A 5,450-nucleotide genomic window follows, 5' to 3' on the forward strand; every position below is an offset into this window, starting at 1 on the left:
AAAAAAAAAAGTTAGGTTAGGTTTCATTGTTTCTCATCCGACGTCGAGCACTCGAGCCCCTCGGGCTTCGGGTGCTCCGGCCTTTATTTTCTTTGTCAATGCTGGGAACGTGAAAACTCTTGTCTCGTACCTACTCTCTTAGTCATGACTCAAGTCTCAAAGTCTTAAACTCATAAAGCCGTATCCGATGGTGTGCCGAGTGATGAACAATAGTTATTCTTGTAAGTAAACACATTTTGTATGTCAAGGTGGGTTTACACATGCATGTTTATTGTGGCGCCATTATCTACGCGCTAGCTCGACAGTAATGTTGGAATATTCCAACTTTTATTTTCACTTACGCGTCAGAACATGTTTACACCTCACTGGCGCCTCATCTTGCATGGGTAAACCTATCGTTGATTAGGTACGCTGACGCTGCTTGTCGCAAACAAAGTCGTGAGTCAGTGGCGTGTAAAAACTAGTTGGATTACACTTGAGAGTTGAAGTATTTAACTTACTGGTCACTTGGCACAAGGCGCTATAGTGATTTCACTAGCTAGCGAATAGCAACACAAGTAGGCCAGTCGTTAAGTTTATACGTGGGCAAGCAGTGTGGTTAGTTTGTCTATTGCAAGGTTCCCAATTCATTTCAGAAGTGAGCTATAATTGCAATTACATTTAGCTGGCGGGCCATATTACGAACAACACGTTTTACAGCTTATGGTCTTTATTTTTACAATACTTTGAATTAAAATTTACTATCTAATCTCGCCGGGCCAATATATTCACGACCGTTGATGGACAAACAGTCGCGGCAATCTATAAACATAAAAAAAATACCGATAAGCTCACGACAAAATATAAACGAGTATCTAATCGCTGGAAAAATTTAAATGTGTTGACGGGTCTGAGTTTGGGCAGCCTTGGTCTATCGCATTAAACGAGTTAGCAGCAATTACATTTACCTACCTAACGGCATGGTCGGCATGTATGAAAATAAATTTCTTTGACACGTTAATGAACACTTTCATCTTTTGTTTGCAAAAAATATACTAAACTATTTCATCAAACTACAGTATGACATAATGATATCATACATAAACATTGATGAATCAACTGTATAGGTATAAGTTTAATTATGATGATAAAGATTGTTACTCTACTTATCAATGGTAAGTATTTTATTACAACCTTCATGGAGATTCCTCCTGGATTGTTCGTTCCTATTTTATTTTCATGTTGTCCCCTTCACTATTAGTCCACTATCTTTAAATGGCTTAGATTCGTTTGGGCATTTCATCCCAAATAATGATTTTTTAAGGCGCTATTTTTTTCTGATGTAACATGTTTGGGCACTATTGTATATGCTAAGTAAATATTATATATATTTATGTGTATGTAGTTTTTTTTATGTATGTGAACTGTAATATAAAATACATTTACTGTTTTTATATAAGTTTATAAGTTTTAATTCATATTCTATGAACAAGATTAGAGACTATCCAGTTTAAAAATGGTTAGGCACTTAGTTCAAAAGTGGCCAGCCTCCCCATTATATTGTTGAAATACCCAAGGCTCAAAAAAAAGTTGAACCATATTTTAAAACTTGTACTATGATACTTGTTATTATTATATAATTATATGTAAATATGATAAATAAGAACATAATAGCTTGACATTTATCGCACCAGATACAATTTAATATTTGAACAGCATGCTCAGAATAGAAAATGTTTTTTTTAGGTAATTGTTGTGTTTATGATGGGATACAATGCATCTATATTATAAAGCTGCATCCTTATTTCGGTATTTTTTTAGTATATTCACTGTTTCGTGTAGATATTACAAATTATAATATTCATGGTAGGTAGTTGGTACTATTTATAATATATAAATATACATACAACAATACGTTTATAGTATTATTATACTTATTCCATTTTTTTTTTTAGGGGATAGGGAGGCAAATTTGACAAGCATTATATACCTCATTATTGTTTATTGTTATATTTTTGTTGAATTAAAGCCATAAATGTATTTTAAATATAATTTATTGTTTCAGTTACCCGAAATATTTCATGCACACTACAGAAAATGGCGAAACTCTCATAAAAACTGAATTCATAATGTAATATGAATGTTTTTTTATGAATGAAAACAATTATATGCCATCATTTACATTTTGCATCCACAACATGATATTATGTCCGGTTAAAAACAAGTCTTCTAATGGAAATAGTAACGTTAAAGCATCAACTCATACCAACTCAACACAATGTGATATCATATCGTCTCCTAAAAAACAATTAAGTTAGGTAAAAAATATTTTTTTCTAACTATATTGAAAACCAATGCCAATATGTAATCTGCAATAAATCATTATTAAAAACAACAATTTTAAATACAGTAAAAAATATTCCTAGTGTTAACCTTATAAATTAGATACTTGCAATAAATCATTTTCTCAAGCATCAACTTTTAATCAACACAATAGTATTTGTAACAAATATAACATTTATATGGTTTTTCTCCAGTGTGAATTTTTATGTGAGCTTTGCTAGGTTATCAAAACTCTCATTAGAAATCATACGATTCATACTGAAGATAAACCATAAAAATGGATATTTGCAATAAATCATTTTCTCAAGCATTAACTTTTAATCAACACAATAGTATTTGTAACAAATATAACATTTATATGGTTTTACTCCAGTGCGAATTCTTATGTGAGCTTTGCTAGGTTATCAAAACTCCCATTAGATATCAAATGATTCATACTGGAGATAAACCATATAAATGAGATATTTGAAATAAATCATTTTCTCAAGCATAACGTTTAAGCAGACCCAATATTATATGTATATTTGTCATGTTATTTTATATCTTAAATATGTATTCAAATATCTATGTACTGTAACTATACCCTACCATAAAATAATTTGGGTAATTTTAGCTTAGTTTATAAACTTGACTACTGTTACACATTTTATAATAAAAAAATAAATTATTTAATCAAGTATCAATAAATTGTAATTTTATTTTGCCATAAATGTATATTGTGTTGTCACATCATTTTTCAATGCATTTTCTTGATCAAACAAATGTTTTGTTATTTGATTTTATAATAATTCACGTACTATGTTGTGAAAATGTAGAATATAATATCAACAGCTTAAATATTATAGTTAACAAATCATAGGTAGTATTACGACATAAAGTACTTTGAAGATTTTTTTATTTATGCAGATATCAAAAAATGGAATATGTAATGCTACTCCAGAGTCTAGTTAATATATGAACACTTTATATTTAAAAGTTTTGCTTGGAGAATTATTAATTATTTTGGCTCGGTTTTATGTTAGGGTGTAAGATAAACTCTGCTTTAGATGAGTCAAAATAGGTTTTGATTTAATGGACTTGGGACAGATGATATATTTATATGCTTGAATAACTTCTTGTATACACAATATTGGTACTTAGTTGTTAATATTTTAACTTATAGGTGATAATAATATAATTTGGTGTGTTAAAATAAATTAAAATAATATCATTTACAAAGAGTTGCAGGTATCAGCTGCTAATTTATAGTATTAAATAATATAAAAATTAGTAATTATATTATCTGTAGCGTTATTAAACATTTTTTCTTTATACTTTTATTTTTTTTGTGAAACAAACCCTTTCTTGAATTTATCCATTTGAAGGCCAGCCAATTTAAGTGGGCCAAATCACAATAAATTTAATACACAATGTATACCTTTTACACTTCAAATGATGAAACTGTTTTAGATTAATGCATAAATTATAACTATATTATGTTATAATAATTATTTTATTTCATAGGTTATTATTATTATTAACTACACGAGTACATTTATTAGAGATCTAATAATGATTACAAAACAGAATTTTAGAAAAATAATTAATTGATTTCTTTTTAATATATATTTTAGTATACCTTTATTACGCAGCTAAAAAGGTCTAATATGTTTCTACTATTACTAGATAAAAAGTTCATTATGATTATTGTTATAACATCTTGTTTATCCACATTAAATAAAAGTATGTAATATTATATTGTATAAATGAACAACGGGTGTACAAAACAACAAGACAATATGAATTCAATATATTTAAGAATTTACTTTTTTGTTATTCAATATTCATTATTTATTTTGTTGCAGTGCTATTTTATATGTTAATATGTTATCCATGAGTGCGGCTCACATCATGATTTAATCTTCGTTATGCAATCAAAAATTAAAAATATAAATATAAATTTATGTAACATTGGTTCATAATCTACAACTTCGAAATATCTTTTCGGCAATTGTGAACAATTTTTTTTTAAACTTTATCCCTTTTAATTAAATACTAAATTGGATATCGCAAACCCCTATAATTTTACCTTGAAGATTGTACATACATACATACATATATACATACATACATACATACATACATACATACATACATACATACATACATACATACATACATATACATTGTACCAGTACCATATAGTATGCTAAAGAAATACTATATTTATTATTTTATAACAAAATAGGTATCTAAATATTATTCAACTCTGCAAACGAGCATTGACACATTAATTTGTTATGAGAATAATAATATAATATAATTCAGTCTTCCATAGAAGTTCGTTATATTATAATATAATTTATAATAATATATTCATATATTTAGAAATCATAAGACAGTCTTTTTATTTTTAGTGGATAATACTGAAGTAAAAAAAAAAATAAGGTATCTATTTACGGTGGAAGACATATTAAGCGCGAAAATGAGATAATAAAAAAAAGTTCTATCATGCGAAAGCGTCAAAATCTTGGATACTTGTGTGCCACGATATTAAATAACAAATATTAAATTTAGAACTATAATATAGTAAAATTATAGTTTTAATAAACTGGTTGATTTTTTCGATCTTATAAAAAATGTTCAATAATAAATTGTTAAAATAAACCTAATATATTATAATACTAATTAAGATCGAAAAAATCAACCGGTTTATTAAAACTATAATTTTATGGTTATAATTTATTAATTTATATTATATTTATTGAAAATTTTTTATAGGATCGACATTTTTAAATAACTAGTTATATAAAATATTCATTTTGACGCAAATGATATGTAATTTTTGTACCTTTGGCGCTTATGTCATAAAGCCAATATTTAACACTCATCTAAATACTCTAAAATGTTCAGCGGCATTGTGTGCACTGGTTCCTAAACAGCTTATTTTTACATAATATATTATATAATATTTTTCCAGCATTACTAATAATTTTATTATAATATTATTAATATAAATATTAATAAAAAAATAAAAATAAATATTAATATATTAATATTAATATAATTAACTTGTCGGCTACCCCAATAATAACAAATAATAACAATATAAATATGCACTTCTAAATATATCTATATAATAATGTATA

The 5,450-nt window shown here is 26.8% G+C and overlaps 1 long non-coding RNA gene across 1 annotated transcript; it reads left to right on the plus strand.

Moving 5' to 3' along the window:
* Nucleotides 1–2,675, plus strand: LOC107884686. Its single transcript, XR_001680077.2, has 2 exons — nucleotides 1–221; nucleotides 2,045–2,675. It is a non-coding gene; the product is annotated as an uncharacterized LOC107884686 (long non-coding RNA).
* Nucleotides 2,676–5,450: the final 2,775 nt, after the last annotated feature.

Source organism: Acyrthosiphon pisum, chromosome X (genome assembly GCF_005508785.2).
Source record: "Acyrthosiphon pisum isolate AL4f chromosome X, pea_aphid_22Mar2018_4r6ur, whole genome shotgun sequence".
NCBI classification, from domain to species: domain Eukaryota; kingdom Metazoa; phylum Arthropoda; class Insecta; order Hemiptera; family Aphididae; genus Acyrthosiphon; species Acyrthosiphon pisum.